Source organism: Microcebus murinus, chromosome 20, assembly GCF_040939455.1.
Source record: "Microcebus murinus isolate Inina chromosome 20, M.murinus_Inina_mat1.0, whole genome shotgun sequence".
Classification (NCBI taxonomy): domain Eukaryota; kingdom Metazoa; phylum Chordata; class Mammalia; order Primates; family Cheirogaleidae; genus Microcebus; species Microcebus murinus.
Window position 1 is genome coordinate 6,869,469 of NC_134123.1, and position 19,682 is coordinate 6,889,150.

The window sequence follows — 19,682 nt, forward strand, 5'->3', positions numbered from 1 at the left end:
CTTCCACCAATCTTACAATTCAGTAGAGGAGAAGAGACATAGACAAGCAAACAAATAAGGTAATTTTAAATAGTTGTAAGTGCTGCAGAAGAACAGGATGGTATTGTGGAGGATGATTGGGAGAGGGCTACTTTAGGTAGGTGGTCAAAAAACTCCTCTTTAAAAAGACTGCAAAATTTCCGTGACTCAGCCCCTCAGTTTTCTCAACTAATAAGCACCTATTTGTTATGGCCAATTCTGGAAATTATTGTTGAAAATGCCCAGAATCCACTGATCCCCACTTTTATATACAAACCAGATGCTCTTACCAAACAAACAAAATTGTTTGAATTTGGACTTTGGCAGAAATGTGGAAAATATTCATTTGGAGATTAGCTGAGGACTAATCAACAATTATGCTCACTGAGTCATCTAACCAGATACTGTATGGAAGACAAAATGCAAACTGGAAACATTAAATATTGTAAGTTTTGCCCTTGAGGAATCTTTTACATATTAGGAAGTGTACAGTCTATCGATTAGAATATTTCTTTACCACATAGGCTATTCAGAATAGAGCTTTACATTTTACAATAAACTGCTCACCACAAGTGGTTACACTACGTGTTTAAGGCCACCTAAGCACTATACTAAGAAACACAGTCTAGATATAAACTCAAATTTTCTGATCTAAATTATGATGCTTCTTTCACTTTCCCACATTGTACTTAGTGGAACTGGAAGAAAGGCGGGCTTATCTCTCACATTTTCCTTCAGATGTAAAACATGATAGGAATATAGAATAGACCTATTATCTTCGGGTGAATTTTAGTTGGTTCTGAAAGAGGGTTCTGGAAGAGATGAAGCCCATTGTATTGTTGTAAGGATTTCGTTTCATTTGTACCATCTTAGTTTCACAATCACCCAGTGAGGTTCTTCAAGGATCAATTTAAGTCTCTCTTCCAGAATATTCTAGGCCATCACAGCCTTCAGTGGCAAAAAGTACCCAATTCTGAACTCAGACTGTTCTACGCTAACCTCACTCTGCTGACAGATTCTTGTGTTGTTCTTGGTCTTACCTGTTCATAGTGTACCTCCCCAACTAGATCATACGCAAGATGTGGGCAGAACTGTGCAAATGACTCCTGTTTTGATGCAGAGCAGGTGATAAAATAAAGTCTGATTGTGAAAAAGAGAAAAAAATCAGTGTCATAATCTCCATTTTATGGATCAGTAAACAGAGGCCAACAGACATAAAGTGGCTTCCTCGATGTCCATTAGTTAGAGACAGAACCACATTTAGAAGCAACATCTGCAGAAAGCCAGCACATATCCATTTCTCAAGATGTCCCATCCCTATAAATCCCATCTCCCCCAATCCACCCCGTCAGGCACCCTTGGCATTGAGAACTATCAAAGATGCAACCAGCCCCAAATTGGGAATCAGGAGGCCTAGGCTGTGGATCTGTTTCTAAAATTGAATAATTCAAGGAAGTTATTTTGTTCCATCAACACACACTTACTCAGTGCCTACTGCATGGCCTCACGAGCACACACACACACATTGTTTCAGGTCTTTTATGAAAAAAATTCTAATTATTAAACATGTTCTGTGAATCTGGCACTGCACTAAGCATTTTACATATGTGTTATTTATCTTGGTTACAAACAGATATTGTAACCTAATTTAACATAAAAATAGAGTGGCTTGCCCAAGGTCCCACAGGTGGCAACCGACAAGGCCAAGATTGCTTAAGTTCTTTGGATATTTGCTCATGCCAAGCACTGGCCCAGCCCGGGGGATACAGCAATGAGTAAGCCAGGCTATAATCCCTACTCTCTCGGAGCTCATGTTTCAGGGAAAGAAATGATAAGCCAATAAACTAATAAAACTAACAAAACCGTTACCATTTATTATACCTGTTATACAATCACCTAACGTAGTCAGAGATACCTCTCCACCTGCCCACACAGACCTGAGATTGGAATGACAGGGGGACAACCACACTGAGACTTGGCAGAAGAACTTTCCAGGCAGAAGGGACTGCAAGTGTAAAAGCTCTAAATCAAGACCAAAATTTTCACATTTAAGGGACAAGAAGAATATATCTGGAGAGAAGTGAATAAAGGGAGGTGGAAGAGATGAGGTCAGGGGGTGGGCTGCAACCAGGTCATGAAAAACATACCTGCATGGTAAGAAATTTGGAGTTTACTCTAGGTGTGACAGGAAATCATTACAGGTTTCAGCTTTACATATACGACTGTTTTAAAAACTGCCCTTGTCCTATTTTTGACTTTTCAATAAACAAGTTTTCTAAATCTAGAAGCAGCATTCAAAGAGTAAAACAGAAGAAATTTCTAAGAGACCAAGATGCCACATGCTACAATTAGGCTAATTTAGTTTAGACTTGCCTAGGAATGAGACATTTAGTTAAAGGAAAATATGTTTTACCCTCATGCACCTTTTAACCTGCAATAACAATGCGTCCTAATTACTTCTGGGAACAGAAGCCTAGCATTAGAGTTAAAAAGCATACATACAATCAGGATTTCTGATATTTTTTCTAAACTTATATTTCACTTTTTCTTTGTAGGTGGATCAAGAAACTGAGAGGAGGGTTTTAAGCAGTGGGGTGATGAGACGTGAATGCCACGCCGAGGGATTCCCTGGCTGCTTGTAGCGAATGGTCCATAGCGCCAACAATGAGTGCTGCCTTGTAGCTCCTGAGTCCTGGGCTCTCTTCAGGAGGGTGTGGTGGGCCCAGCTGGCTGAGTCCTGCCTACCCAGGCTCTGAACTGGGGCTTTGTCAAGGGTGCTTGTTGTCTGAGAGCAGATGACGAGAAGGGAGGAAGGACTAAATACCAACAGGATTTAGGTGCCTAAGGGCATCCTTTCCCTTCCAAAGCTTGTCACTTTCCACCTGGTGGATATCATGTCAGCTCTTGTCCTTAATGAACTTAAGTCTCTTTGATGTATGAAGGAGCATCTGGCTATAGGTACTCTAGAAAATTCCCTTTGACTTGACCCAACCAGAGCTACTCAGCTATACAAATGATCCTGCTGCTGCCTCCCCTGGGCTACCTGAGTAGACTGTTGCCATGTACACAGGATAAGCTGAGTGAATTCAGCTACCCAAGAGGTCACACCCTTCTCACATGGAGGTGACCATGGGCCATAGGAAGGACCTGAGGTTGGAATCTGATGTCTCCCCACTGCTTTGTACCAGCCAAGTGAGTGAGTCCTTCACCTTTAGTGCAGATCTTGGATGAAAGATGGACTGAAATGAGCAGAAGGGGACAGAGGGAAGTAGAGAAGGATAACTATTAATGTATAATAGTAGTTCTTCTCTGTAAGATTCAGCATGGCATGTCCTACAAAACTTACCCAGATTAAAAAGATACTCTATCCTCTCTTTACTTATACCCATGTAAATGAAGACAGAATTAGAGAATCCTATGGTACAAAGGTCATAGAAATCATCTGATACAACCCCTTTATTGTACAGATCAGGAAACTGAGCCTAAGAAAAGGGGGCACTTGTTCGACATCACACAGGAAGTTGGTAGGACAAGAATCTAAGTCAGCTTATTCAACATAACAAAGAGTATCCTAGGAACAGGTGAAATAACTATAAACAGCAATAACAGTGATAATATCTACAATTTGTGTATCCCTTCCTATGTTCTTAACATGCATTAACACATTAACACATTTTCACAAGAGGCTTGTGAGCTATGTCCTAATAGCCTCCCTGTGTAAAAGCTTTCCAAAGTCTTACAATGGTGACGTCAGACTTAGCCTTACATAGAATGAGCTCTATAGAAGATAAAGTTATAAGATACAACCCTTACCTTGAGACACCTGGCATTTTATTGGGGAGAAAAGAAATATACACATGAAATAATGATTCGTCACAATCAAAGGCAATAGGCCCAACATGGTGAAATGCCAAGTTATCTAGATTTGAGAGAAGAAAAAGTATGGTTCAAGACGTGAAGGAAGTCTTTTCAGACAAGGTGCCACTTGAGCAGGTCTGCCCTAGGAGCCCATGCTAGCATGCCCTGGATAGGTGGCATGGTGGCTTTAAAAGATGTCCAAAAATTCTTTGATACATCTTCCTTCAAGAGCTAGAGTAGTTCTCCCCTTCAATATAAGTAGGACTCAATGTCTCACTTTTAACAATAGAATACAGGAGAGTAACGGTGTATGACCTCTCAGGGTCATAGCAGCCCTCTGGCTTCCTTCCTCTCTCTCAGATAAATTGCTCTCAAGGAAGCCAGAGGCCATGTTGTAAGGACACTCAACAGCCCTACAGAGAGACTCACAAGGTATGAACAGGGGCCTCGCGTCAATCACATGCAAGGAACTGAAACCTCTTGCTAATGGCTATCCTTTTGGCAGAGGATCCCATCCCCAGCTTGATATTGAGCTTTTAGTTGACAACAGCCTTGGCTGATATCTTGACTATAACCTCAAGAGAGACCCCAAGCCATAACCACTCATCTAAGCTGCTCTCGAATCCCTGACCCACAGAACCTGTAAGACAATAAACATGTTATTTTCAGCTGCCAAATCTGGGGGTTACTGGTTACACAGTGATAGATAATTAATCTAGAAGTCAATGCCTACATGTACTGAATGGATGTGAAAGATAAAGATGATGAGGGAAATAAAGTAAATGACAGACTCCGCATTTTCAAACTCTAACTCTAATGCTCTGGAATCTCGATGAGGCAGGTTAAGTTGGAGTTAAGTGCAGGAAAAACATTTCTCTGAGTTAATATCCAGGAGCCAATTTCCTGAAAGCTCAGTTAGTAAATTTACCAAGCAACTATCCAGGGTCACTATGTGCCATAAAAAGTGGTGAATACTAGCTAATCTTTCTCCTAAGGGGAGCCAAGTGGCCCCAGAATAGAAACATTCCTCTCCAATGTACCCAAAGGCAGTGGAAAAATCCCAGGCTTCTCACGTCATGTGTGATCTGACTTTGTAATTACAATTTCAGGTAACAGTCATTAAGCACACACCCCACCCTTTAATTTACAGATAAGCATCTACCTATACACACACACACCAGCCAGCAGAACTGGATTCATTACCAGTGCTGTGTCCTTCATCTGGGTCAGCCATCACAGAAACATCTACAACATCTACCACACCATGATCTTAAAGAAATTATTACCATTTGTGGTTCTAAATAGGACCACATTATTTTCTACAAGTGTCAATTTTCCCCTGCAATATTACATTTTCCAACATTTAGTTTTCTAGCATTTTGCCATGACTATCTGTGTAGATTAGAAAGGTTCTTAACTGTTATCTGTAATAGATTTTGCCTGTAGCAAAATTCATGCAGGCATAATAGAAGAACAAAGTGTACTCTGATGAAATTGCAACCATAATTTCCAGATGCCTGACATTTATTGCTTATTGCTATTAGAATTCAAGTGCCTATTTGTTTTGTACTTTGCTTTTATTCTTGCATCACAACATATAATGGAAAAAAGATATTTTAAATGTTGGGTTAAGTATCACAGATCAACACGAGGCACCAACATAATCAATACTACTTAAACATACTCCTAGGCAATTAATTTTTAAAGAATCAAATTGTTGTACCACATCAAAATTTATAATGATACCATAAAGGGTGTTACATTCTTTATTGTTTAATTAAAAGCAACATTTAGCACTCATGCAGCTAACTGTTAAGACATCACAACATAAAAGGTTTTGCTGTTCATTATGGAAAGGGAGGTACAGCTGACTCTTTACAGTACACTTTTGATTACTAAATGTTAATTGTACTTTTATCAGCCAGTATGTATTTATCAAATTAATGGAAACACTCCTACAGAGGTCTGTAAGAGGCACAGCCAAATGCAGCCATCCTATAGTGACCAGTACATTGATGATATTTGATAACCAGATAAATATTAGCATCTTAGAAGAAAACAAGTGGATTTTATGGCTACCATGTTGCTGAAGTTGAATCTGAAAAATGGCATAGAGAAAAACATGCAAAACATAAGAACATGCACACACAGAACAAAAACAAGACATCCATGAAAAAAAGGAAGCATAGAAAATTCTGCTGACAGATCTAAGAATTTTTTTAAAAGGCAGGGGATGGGAGCAGCATTTTCCAACCTTCTAGCTTTAGACACAAGAGGCCTGAAGATTTGAGATGGTGGATGATGCTGGTAAACACAGGTCAAGATACCTGCCCAACACTGAGGCACTGCCCAGATGACAAAACAGTGTGTATGCTCCTGAGAGACAAAACGGCTGGTGGAATGAGAGTATCTCACCTGTGTTGTCAAGTTCATGGACCAGCTGGGCTGAAGGGAAGAACGTCAAGCGAGCCTGGAAAGGAGACATACAGACCAACGAGGCTCCATCACAGACCCCTTTTATTAATTTCCCTCCACAAACCACATTTGGGAAAATTTTATCTAATAAACTGTGCTTACTCCAGAATAGCTAATACGGTGCTGTTGCAGCCAAGTATACAACTTTTGTTAGGCCTGTTGTATACTGAAAGTAGCTTCTGAACTCCATGGCTGCTATTCAGACCCTAATCTAATCCTTTTAGTTTATGGTTGAGAAAATGATGGCTTCCCTAAGACTGATGACAATTGAGATTGGCTCTAAAGATGGTGGTCACAGCCAGGAAGTGGCGGGGCATTGTCCTAGTCTATAAAGGCAGCTCCATGACTGTGCACTTTCCATGGGGAAAGGACCACAGACGCATAAGCTATCAAAACCTCTGCTTCCTGGCCCTAGATCCTGCAAGCTTACACATTCTTCCTGGGATTAGCTGAACGATCATGTAACAGGACTCAGCCCTTCACAGCCTGGGTTCTGAAAGTGGACATCCAAGTAACTGTTCTCAGAGGTATACAGGGTACACATGCTCTTGCAGTACATATGGTACTGGAGGATTCCAAAGAGACAAAGCCCAGACACTCCTCTCAAAGAACCTATCAAGAGCAGGCCTGTGGAACAGGGGGCAAAGTCACACAGAACCGTGCAGAGAAGTAAAGAAATTACAACTACTTTATTGTCTGTAGCTAACCTCATCTTCTTGATAGCATCTCATTTCTAGTCAAAAAAGGGAGGGAAAGGACTTAAACATGTCACCCATTGGTATGTCAGTTTCTTCTGGTTGAATTCATCCCTTTGGGGTAACTGAGTCTCCTTTTGCTAAGCAGATTAGGAGAATGTCTTTGTGTATTCTGAGTGTGTGTATGTGTGCATGTGTATAAATTTACATCACACTACTTAGATAACCTTACAAATAGCTTACCACTAAGTTCCAGAGACCATGAAATTCAGGATTGGACTCAATAGTAATCTGTAAGTCTATGTGTTTTTGTGTGTGAGAGAGAGACAGAGTGTGTGTGTGTGTGTGTGTGCAGGGGTGGGAGTGCTTTGTTGAATCAAAAAAAATTCCCTAGGCCTTCAGTGAGTTTGAGTACAGGCTAAGGAAGATGGGCTTAACCTCATAGGCAGCCTCTATTGATACAGGAACAGAGGGATCAGGATAAAATAAAATTCTAAGAAAACGATTCTGGTAGGTTTTGCAGAATGCATTAAAAGGAAACAGCAAAAATTCTAGTTCTCTAATCCAGGCATAGGCCAGGGTGGTATAAGCTGGGGTGAAAAGCATAGGGAACACTGATGTAGAAGTCCTGGTGGAAGGAGTGGAAGGAACAGGGCCTGGGAGAAGAGAAAGAGGGAGGAGAACAAGGTTGGCATTAGAGATGTGTTCATATCCCTGGTTGGAGTATACTTTTGATATATTACAAAATATATAACAGGACTTACAATTAAAGATCTGCCTTTTTTTCTAAAGTGTCTGGATATTTATGACAAAGATTGCAATTAAAACTATGAGAATGACACTAATGCCAAATCATTCTATTTGAGATTTTTCTAAAACTTACAATATATCAAGGTAGAAAAACAAAGAATAAGAGAGAAAAATCTGTCTGTTAATCCTAGCTTCCATCTCCCAAATCAGTATAGACTTAACACAACAGGAGGGTAACTTTTCTTAAGGAAATGTTTTAGACATTAAAATATATGTATGTATGTATGTATGTATGTGTGTGTGTGTGTGTGTGTGTGTGTATATATATATATATATATATATATACACACATATATGGAGAGAGAGAGAGAATAATATAACCAATTGCCATACACACACCAGAAGATCACTTTCAGAACATATGTTTGAAGAACAATTAATTCAAGGGGAACACTGTGCCAGATACTTACCATCAAATGTGGTGTTCTTCATCAACATTCAAAAATATTTGTAAAGCATTTTCTGTGACTGTTTACTCTTTTTTAAAAAATAATTCAGCAGCCCCCAAAACTGCCATAATTTTTTACTTAATTTTAAGAGAAATGATTCATAACTGTGGTCTAAAATTTTAAAAAATGCATACAGATATAAATTTAAAAGTATAAGGCTCTCTTCTTCCCCAACCCTTTGCATCTCAAAGGTAACTATCATTTAAATTTCTCATTTATCCTTCCAGATTAAAAGGACATAAAAATATAAAACAACATTTATGTTTTTATTCTCAAATTTACACAAGTGCAATCATAGAGACCATTCTGTAGCTTGCTTATGTCACTCAATTAAGCATCACAGGAGTATTTTATCTCTGCATACACCAGGCTAACACATTGTTTTCAAAAGCTGGTCAGGTGTGCCTTATTTTTCAGCCAGTTCCCTGTTGATAAATGTATAGGTCATTACCAATGTTTTGATGCTACACTCAATGCTCAAATGACTTATATATTCCTTAGTATATGTTTATAAGAATATCTATAAAGTAAATTTCTAAACATGGAATTTCTGGGTCAAAGGAGATATTCATTTTTAATTTTAGTAAATATTGCTAGATTACTCTCCAAAATGGATTTAACAAAATGGCTTTTACATTTTCATCACAAGATGTGAGAGTACCTATTCTCTCTCATACTCATTAATCTGATTGGTAAAACTACATGTCATTGTCAATTTGATTTGTTTCTCGCATTGTAAACAATGATTAAATGTTATTTTATAGGGAGATCAGTTCTTTGTATTTCTTTTTTGAATAAATTTACGAAGACTTGAGAACATGCTCTTATAATGCATTTTTATCCAGTGCCTTCCCTAGTTTTTACACTGAGAATCATTACTTAAGAGATTTCTCATACTTGTAAAATTCCAAAAGAGTCAAGTCTCTGGTTCAGTGAGCCCCATTAAAAATTCACATTTCCAACAAACATGACCAGTGCTGAGGTTGTCTTATAAAAGCAATAAAATAGAACCAATGGTATTTACATCTCACTCAACTTATGAAACATAATAGCTGGTGGAATCATCTGAAAAGAGACATATTTCGTATCTTGAGGGAGAGGTCTGATCAAAGAGAGATGATTGATGGCTTAGCAGTTAGATTAATGTTAGGATGCAGTCTACAGCATAACTGAAACAGAAAAGTGAAAACCAAGAATATATTTTACCTGTGCTTCAAGCTATTGCCAATTTTTTGAAACAGTTCCTTTTATGTTCATAAAAAAAGAAGGGAATGACTGAATGGTATTACTGAGATGATACCTTCAGCAGATGTAAGGAAACAGATGTGCTGAATTCAGGTAATCTCACCTGTAATTAAAGAAATTCAATCTGTTAATGTCTTCAACCCAGACTGCACATTAGAGTCATCTAGAGAGCTTTTAAAATCATTTCAATACCTGCGCCCTACCCCAGACCCATTGAGTCAAGACCTAGCCATTGGTATTTTTTTTTTCATTCTCCTTAGAGATTCTAATGTACAGCCAGATTTGAGAACTTCTTCATTAAGAGTATCGCGGGGTTTAGCTATATTTTCTCAAGACTTTCCTATGGTCTTCATCTAGTTTAGGGACATCCTGAAACCTCATGACTGTGCCTTGCTATGACAATCTGAAAATCAGTATTTGGCATGGTATCTACTAAAAACCACGTATGCAGAAGAGTTAGACACATTAGGCGGTGGAATACAATGAATGTAAAGTTCCTATAAAGTCCTTGAAGAAACGAATGTGAACAAACAAACTTGCCTACTCTACTGATGGGTATAATCTGGAAGTCAATTTAGCAGTTTAAGAGTTTTAAAAATATGCCTATCTGTTGACCTATCCTGTTTCTAGAAACCATGAATAGGTAGAAAGACATAGGCATGGAATAGGATATTCGTTGCTGCATTGTTTATATCACAAAATTAGAAATAACTCATATAATAAACATTAAATAAATTCCATTTCAGCTACACACTGAAGTACTATTGTGGGGAGGATGCTGTGGCTAGCTTGTGTTCCAGCGCTGGCTTTGGGAATTGGAAGAAAAGGCGAGTGGCAGCAGGCAGGTGAGACATGCTCTTTATTGTCCGGGGGACATAGCAGAGGTGGAAAGCATGGCCGAGAACATGCTGAGTGCTGATATATGGCCCTGAACGACAGAGGCAACATGCCATGGGAAAGCGCGATCACGTGGGTTCACACGGACAATGACACCTTGGTTACTTGAGTGTGCTGACTCATGCTGCCCGGAAGGCCAGCTATCGGGCAGGAAAAAAACACTGTGGCAGTCATCTTAGTTTGGCATAAGAAACTTGTTGCCTATACAAATGCAATCTCCCTTACACCTATATGGTCATTTGATCTCATTTCCTTATAAATAATATAACAGTACATTTATCAAGAGTTTCCTTTAGTCTGGATATAGTTCTCAACACTTAATGAGTATTAACTCATTCATCCTTACAACCTGAGTGATGGTACTATTGTTACCTCATGTTAAAGATGAAACAACCGGGACACAGAGAGGTTACTAATGTGTCTGAAGCCACTCAGCCAGTAAGTAGCAGAGCTGCACTTTCAAATCCAGAGTCTGGCCCAGAACCCACGCTCTTAACTGCTACACTACACTGCCGATACTGTGTTCATGTGCACAAAAATCTCTGGAAGGATAAAAGGAAGTTTTATTTTCTACCCTTTGCTAATATCTATTTTTTTCCTACTATGGCCATGTCACTTATAGTTTTTAAAAGTTAGTACATTTTAAAGGCATTAAAAATCCTTTGAGAATACTAAATAGAAACTTACAGGGGCCAGGGAATGCAATTAATAAAGGGCAGCTGGGCATCGAACCCAGTAAGGAAAGCCAGGGAAGAGAGCTGGAATCTCTGAAACTGCCCCAGGTTCTAGCCCAGAGGATATTTTCCCTGCCTGTTCTGATACACAACAGAGGAACAAATGTGCAAAATGAGGAAGATGTGTACTTGTGAATCCTGCAAGTCAAGAGTTCTCTCAGGGTTGGGAAAAAAATTGTAAGCAGAGCTGTACAGGACAAAGGAACAGGTGGGGGGATGTGGAAAATATTTGAGAAGGAAGAGACTCGGTAAGTCTGAAGGTTAGTTAGCCTTTGACGGAAGGAAGGACAAGACACCACTTATACAAACCTTAAAGAGGGAGAGGTCTACTAAGGGGCTTCCCTGGACCCCACGCCTGTCCTCTGTGAAGTTTGATGAGCACCTGGAGCTAGACAGAGGCCAAACATTAAAAGTTTGGAGCAGTCAAGTTATCGATGAAGAAACTCAAGAGACATTTCAGAGCAGTGACTTGGGGCTTAGCAGAAGCTAGACACCAAAGGTCTCCAGTGATGCTACGCAGCTCAGTTACTCTCCTTCAAGAGTCACTGGGAGGACTAGAGCACAGTACTCATGCTTCTGGCATGATGCTCTTCCTACTGGCCCAGCAGCTGGGCCTTCTGGCTCCCTGTGGTCATTAGTGTCTGGCAGCCAGTGATACTACATAGGAATTCTCCCACTTCAACCACAGCTTCAGTAGGTAGAACTGCTTGGGAAAGTAGGACATTCATTCTGGGGTAGGGAAAAGTTCTAGAATGTATTTAAAGACATGCATCTGGCTGTATTCCTTTCAGGAACATACAGACATTCAAACTATGATAGCAAGTTCAAACTATTGCCTAATAAAAATACTTTTGGAATAAGCCACTGATTTATGACTGATATGTAAATGTGTGCTTCTAAAGTACTTGAAGGTGCTAGAAAACAGAAATTAAAACAGATTCTATTCAGCATTTTAAGTACATCACTCCATTTTATTCTCACTTCCAGCATCTATTTTAAGAGAGACTCTTCCTTTCTTCATAGATTCCCCATCCTTATTACTGACAAGATAAGGTTAAATAAACAAAGTTTCACTCTACATTCTGCTTCTCTTAGCAGATGCACTCAATATTTTCACAAGTTCACACTTAGAATTACAGCACAAGACTACATTTAAGCCAAGAAATGATTGTCTTTCACAATCGTTCTACAACCAGAACTCTGAAATTAATATGAGTTTAATAGCATATTTTTCCTCTTTTGGACACTAACTGCTTTCTGTCTTTAGATATAACATGATACCTGAGAAGCATATGGAATTTATGCACAGATATCCACCCAGAGTGTAAAAACCTCATTGTAGAGATAGCTATTCCTACAGTGAGTACTCATTTAACTTTCTTTGCCTCCTTATTATTGTAGTACATAATTCACTCCTCTGTGAGTTCAAATTTCATATTACAGTACATTAATGTTGGTCTTCCTTTATAGCAACCTATCATATGGTTAGCATTCTCATTTATAACCTAAATTACTTTTATTTCTCCAGCCATTTCACCTAACTACTTTGAATCAAACAGGAAAATGATCACATATCCTAAGTTGCTGAAATATGCAGTAGGAAGAGTTGGCTGGAATACGTTACCCATTTATGTGGGTGCACCCATCTCGGAGGACGGTGGCCCTCCTGATCTATTGATTCCAGTTAGAAGCAGCCCCAACAGAAGCAGAACTGAGGACCAGCCATGCCTTTAATAAAAATGCTAGATAAATATATTTTAAAAGGGGAATAGAAAAAGGGGTTTATAATCCTTCATCAACTGCCCATTTACCCTCAGATAAGAATGGAAATCTTGGCCATTCCAAGTCTGGCTGTGCCTCTCCCTCTCATCTTGGCATGAACCCCTCTGCTTTGCTCATTGCACAGCAGGTCCCCTGGCCTCCTTGCAATTCCTTGAATGAAACACATTCCCCTTCTCCACAGGGCCTTTGCACATGCTATCCTACTTCCTCCCTCACCCTCTGCCTTACCTAGCTAACCCCACCTCTTCTTCCGAAAATCTAATTTAATCAGTTCCTCAGAGAAATTCTTCCCTGGCCTCCCTCACCAAAATGCTTTGTTCTAGTATATAATCTTGGGCAGGATAATTTATTGAAATATTTTTACTGTATGTACATATGTGTTTCTTTTTTTCTTCCTTACATCTTAGGACTGTAGCTGGTCTTTTTGTTCTTCCTTGTCTTACACATTTTGCAGGGCAGAAAGCAAAGGCATCTCATCTCTGCGAGCAGTTTAAGCCCACTGAAGAGATAATGCTAGCTATCCAAAGAGGAGACTGAGGGAGGAATAGAAAGCAAAAGAGGGCGAGAAACCCTGTAAGTAATGGAGACCTTCTTTCTGCTCCTAGACAGCCTCCTGAAGAGATGGCAAGTCCTCCAAAGGAGGACACTGTGTTTCTAGAGAATTCTTATTAGGCCAAAATAGGCATGCCTCTGGCCTTCAAGGACATTTCTGCACTGGACAAAAAGGACCAAGGTCAATGATGACCATAAGAGCCTGGAACCTGGAGGCCTTCATTGCACTGTCCAGATACCACCAGAGCACCATGCATCTACAGTGACCAGGAAGCGTGAAGCAGAACATGGAGATGGAATTTCCTACCTACCCAGACAGGGGAGAACTTAGATGATTTAAAAGGAAAGAATGTAGCACTTTTTGCACATCTGAGTTTACCTACTATACTCTCCACTTCCTGCTCAAACTTTTTACTCATCTATATTTTTCAAATTTTCAAGTGCATGATTTTTTCATTGATATCTTTCTCTTCTTGTCTCTAAGCCCCATAAGGGCAGAGACCATGTCTGTGTTTGTTCATCTTCCTATCCCCAGGGCCTGGCACAGTGCCTAACATAAAACGGGTATCCTTATATTAGTTCCTTAGATGTAATTGTATACAGTAAAATGCACAGATCCTAAGTGTACATTTTGATGAATGTTTACAAATGTGTTAAATCATGTAAGCAACACCTCATTCAAAGTATAGAGCATTAACATCACTCTAGAAAACTCACTTGTGTTTCTGTCTGTCCAGTTTGATCCCACCGGAGGCAACCACTATTCCCATTTCTATCCTCATAAATTTGTTCTGCCTGCCCTTTAACTTCACATAAATGGAATCATAAAGCATGAAATGTTGTATCCTGAATGATTCATTCATCATAATGTTTTTGAGATTTACCCACATGGTTGTGTGAAAGAGTAATTTGTTTCTTTTTTGCTACATACTATTCTACTGCATGGACTTACCACAATTTGTTTATCTATTTTCCTGTTGGTGAACATTCAAGTTGTTTTGGATTTATAACTATTATGAGTAAAGCTGCAATGAACATTCTTGCACAAGTCATTTTGTAGAAATATTGATTTATTTGGGGTAAATAAGTAGAAGTTGAATTGCTGAATAGCAGAGGTCCATGTGCTTAACTTTATACGAAACTGCCAGTTACCCAAAGTGGTTGTATAATTTTATATCTCCACCAACAATACGTGAGTTCTGCATCCTTTAACATTAGATATTTTAATTTTATAGATTTTAGTGAGTACATATTAGTTTCTTATTATGTTCTAATTTTGCATTTCCCAACAGATTTATAATGTTGAGCATCTACTCATGCACTTAGTGGTCATTAAAATATTTTCTTTTGTAAATTGGCTAAGTCTTTTGCCTGTTTTATATCGGGCTATTTCTCCTTTTGTTATCTATTTGTAGGAGTTCTTTTTATATTCTGCATATGAGTTCTTGTGGATATTTATGGAGTACTTTGTGTAAAATATTGTGAATATTTTCCCATTCTGTGGTTTAGCTTTTCATTCCAGTTATGGTGACTGATGAGAAATTTTTAATATAGGTGAAGTCAAATTTATTCTTTTTCTTTTATGGTTTTTATAGTTTGCATTCAATCTAAAAAAAAATTTTTCTTATGCTCAGGTCACAAAGTTATTTGCCTATGTTTTTTCATCTATGAGCTTTTCATTTTAGTTTGTATATTTTATCTGTAGAATATTTCTTGTTAATTTTTGTGTAGGGTGTAAAATATGAGTTGAAGTTCACTATTTTCCCCTATACAGATATGCAGTTATCCAGCATCATTTGCTTAAAAGGTTTTCCTTTCCCTGTTGAACTGTATTAGTGTTTTCTTCAAAAATCAACTAACCATGCCTGTGCCTACAGTCCTAGCTACTTTGGAGGCTGATATAGGAGAATCACTTGTGCCTGGGAGATTGAAGCTACAGTGCCCTATGAACATGCTTGTGAACAGCCACTGAACACCAGCCTGGGCTAACCCTCCCTGCCCCCTCCCCCCAAAAAAACTCAACTTTTTTTTTTAAATAATCAATTGACTGTATATGTGTGGATATTTTTCTGGGCTTTTTTTTTTTTTTTTTTTCCTTTCCATTGATCTATATGTCTATCCTAACATCAGTACTACACTGTCTTGATTATTGTAGCTTGGTAAGTCTTAAATCAGGTTAAGTCTTAAAATCTAAATTTGTTCTTTTTCAATATTGTTTTGACCATTTTAGGTTCTTTACTTTCCTATGCAAATTTTAATAGCAGCTTCTCTATTTCTACCAAAGTCTGTTGGGATTTTTATTGAAACTACATTAAATCTATAGACAATTTTGGTGAAATTTGGTGTCTTTACAATATTGAATCTTGCAACACATAAGTGTGATAAAATCCTATTTATTTACCTCTGTTTTTTCCTCTATAGTGTTTTATAGATTGCATCATAAAGGGCTTCTTACACATTTTTTTTAAATTTATTTCTGGATATTTGTTGCTTTTTATGCTATTATGAGTGGCATTTTTAAAATTTTATTTTCAATTTTTTGTTGCTAATATATAATAAACATATGATTTTTGAACATTAACTTTTTATATCAAGAATTTGCTAAATTCAGACATCATCAAATGTAGTAAATTTTTTAGATTCTTTTACATAATCATGTCCCTGTGAATAGTATTTCATCATTCTCAAGGGTTTATTGCATTAAACTCCAGTACAAAGTTGAAGAGAAATGGTAGAGTATAAATTTGCTCTTTATCAATCTTAGGATCAATGAGTTCAATATTTCACCATTAAAAATGATGTTAACAAATGATTTTAATGTTTTTAAGATTTCCCCACTAAGAATGATGACATCTCTTTCAGACATCCCCACACAGTATTAGATGAGGAAATTCTTTTCTATTCCTAATTTGCTCAGAGTTTTCTCTTCTTCCTTTTTTTTATAATCATAAATGTGTGCTGGATATTGCTTTTTCTATACCTCTTAATATTATCATAAGATTTTTCTCTTTTTACCCTGTGTATGTGGTAAATTACATAGGTTTCTGAATGTTAAAACAACATGCACTCCTGGAATTAAACCTACTTAATCATGATGTACTATGCATTTTATATATTAATTGATAATATTACATTAAGGGGTTTGAGCCTATTTAATGAAGGATTATGACCTGCAGTTTTCTTTGCCTGAAATGTCCTTGTCAGGTTTTGCTATGCTGACTTATAAAATGAGTAAGAAAGTCCCTCCTCTCTTATTTTCAAAATGAGTTTGTAGGCGATTAGAATTATTTCTTCCTTAAACATGTAATAGAATTCACCAGTGTAATAGAATTCACCAGGTGTTAGAGATGGTTTTCTTTGTACAAAGGCTTTTAATTATGACTTCAATTTTAAATGAATATCTAAAGCTATTCAGGTAATTTATTTCTAAATCAATTTTGATAAGTTGTATTTTTTAATAAACTTGTCCATTTCATCTATCTTATAAAATTTGTTGGCATGAAAGATCTATGGTGATACAGTCTTTCATTCTTAATGTAAATGTTAGCTTTTTGTATTTTCTTTCTTGTTTATTGATCAGTCTTATTAAGTTTATCAATTTTGTAAATATTTGTTAAAAATAAATAATCAACTTTTGCACTGGATATTATCTGTTGTTTTCCATTCTAATATTTATTTTCTTTTACTTAGAGTTCATTTTACTTCTTTTTTTTTTTTTTTTTTTTTTTTTTGAGACAGAGTCTCGCTTGTTGACCAGGCTAGAGTGAGTGCCGTGGCGTCAGCCTAGCTCACAGCAACCTCAAACTCCTGGGCTCAAGCAGTCCTCCTGCCTCAGCCTCCCGAGTAGCTGGGACTACAGGCATGTGCCACCATGCCCGGCTAATTTTATATATATATATTAGTTGGCCAATTAATTTCTTTCTATTTATAGTAGAGACGAGGTCTTGCTCTTGCTCAGGCTGGTTTCGAACTCCTGACCTTGAGCAATCCGCCCGCCTCAGCCTCCCAGAGTGCTAGGATTACAGGCGTGAGCCACCGCCATTTTACTTCTTTTCCCCCTAATTTCTTAAGTCATAAGCTTATATAATTTATTTTAGATCTTTCTTCTTTTCTAAAATAAGCATTTAAAAATGTGATTTTCAAAAAAAAATTAGTGATTTTCTCTTAGTATAACTAAGAGAACTAAGTGTGCCCTACAAATTCAAATTTTGATATTTATATTTTCATTATCATTTAGTTCAAAATATTTTCTAATTTCCCTTACAAATTGTTTTTTGAAACATAGGTTATTTAGTGGTGTATTGCTTAATTTCCAAGTTTGGAGGAATTGCAGATATATTCTTGATTTCTAAAGTAATTCTATAACAGATAAAGAACATATTTTGCATGATTTTAATGTCTGAAATTTTGGGGGGGCTTGTTTTATGGCCCAGAATCAAGTCTATCTTGATTATTCTTTTATGTGTCCTTGATAAGAATATGTATTCTACATCTGCTGATTATAAGAATTTTATAAATGTCTATTAGGTCATATTGACAATGTTCTTCAAATCATTTATACCCTTTCTTCTTCCTCTTATTTATTTATTTATTTATTTTGGCTGCTTTTCAGTTATTGAGAAAGGAGAGTTGAAGTTTCCAAGTCTGTGAATTGATCTATTTCTCCCTTCAGTTGTCAATTTTCATTGCATGTAGTTTGACACATTATTATTAGACACATATACATTTATAATCATTATACCTTCGTGATAAATTGGTCCTATTATTATGAAATGTCCCTCTTATGTCTGGTAATATTTCCTATTTTGAAGTTCATTTTGTCTGATTTACGTATAACATTTTGTTATGGGTAGCACAGTAGCCAAAGGCATAAGATCCAAGGATGGAGGAGGGGGAGGGAGGGGCCACCCAAGTAAGTTCCAGAGTCCAAAGGCCAGAGAACCAGGAGCTATGATGACAGAGGTCCCAGCCCAGAAATCAAAAGAAAATGCACCCTTCCTCTGCCTTTCTGTTCTGTTCAGATGAATACAGATTGGATGATGCTGACCACACTGTTGGGGTGGATTTTTATTCGGTCTAGTGATTCAAATGCTAATCTCTTCCTGAAACACTCTCACAGACACACCCAGAAATACTGTTATAAGTTATCTGAGCATCCCTTAGCCCAGATAAGTCGACACATACAAATAACTAGCACAGTGTGAGTATGTAAGTCAGTTTTCTATAGTTGCTCAAGGGAATAACAATACATATTTATTAAATGAGTAAATAAAGTGGTACAGCATGTACTTACCTACAATCCACCCTGCTAATCACTCACCAACCCTAGAATGCCATGAGCCCTAGCACAGCTAAAATTGATAACATGCCAGTGGAAAGGAAATTCTTTAAATTCAGGTACATGTTGTGATATTAAAGAATTCTTATTTCAATCTAATATAATTGCTTCTTTATCTAGTTGCCTTGCTACTCCTTCCTTAATTCAATTACCTTTTCATCTAATAAATATACATTTCCTTCTTTGGCTGTATGTCAGAATTGCCTTTGAACATTTAAAAAACTACAGAGACCTCTTGATACAGGCCATTCTCACTGGGGTTAGATGGTATCTCATTGTGATTTTGATTTGCATTTCTCTGATGATTAGAGGTGTTGACCATTTTTATATATGTTTGCAGGCCATTATTCTGTCTTCTTTGGAAAAGTTTCTGTTCATTTCCATTGCCCATTTCTTGATGGGGTTGATGTTTTTCTTGTTAATTCTTTTGAGTTCTAGATAGATTCTTGTTATTAAACCTTCATCAGAAGTGTAGAGAGCAAATATTTTCTCTCATTCTATAGGTTGTCTATTTGCTCTAATGATAGTTTCCTTGGCTGTGCAGAAGCTTTTTAATTTGATCAGATCCCATTTGTTTATTTTTGTTGCTGTGGTGACTGCTTTGGGGGTCTTCTTCAAGAATTCTTTGCCTAGGCCAATGTCTGAAAGGGTTTTCCCAACATCTTCTTCTAGGATTCTTAAGGTTTCATGCCTTAGGTTTAAGTCTGTTATCCATCTTGAGTGGATTTTTGTGAGAGGTGGAAGGTAGGCATCCTGATTCATTCTTCTGCAAATCCCAAGACAACAAATGCTGGCAAGGATGTGGAGAGACAGAAACACTCTTACACTG

General features: G+C 37.5%; 2 long non-coding RNA genes across 2 annotated transcripts in view; both read right to left on the bottom strand.

Moving 5' to 3' along the window:
* The window catches only part of LOC105875544 (uncharacterized), a 175,382-nt gene that overhangs the window by 145,088 nt on the left and 10,612 nt on the right, over positions 1-19,682 (bottom strand). The window contains exon 2 of the long non-coding RNA XR_012913671.1: positions 9,606-9,653. This is a non-coding gene — a long non-coding RNA (uncharacterized LOC105875544). The remainder of the gene's footprint in view (positions 1-9,605; positions 9,654-19,682) is intronic.
* On the bottom strand, positions 1,063-9,598 carry LOC142862603 (uncharacterized). The gene is made up of 3 exons (XR_012913672.1): positions 9,512-9,598; positions 6,292-6,346; positions 1,063-1,158 (listed from the first exon to the last, which is right to left on the bottom strand). It is a non-coding gene; the product is annotated as an uncharacterized LOC142862603 (long non-coding RNA).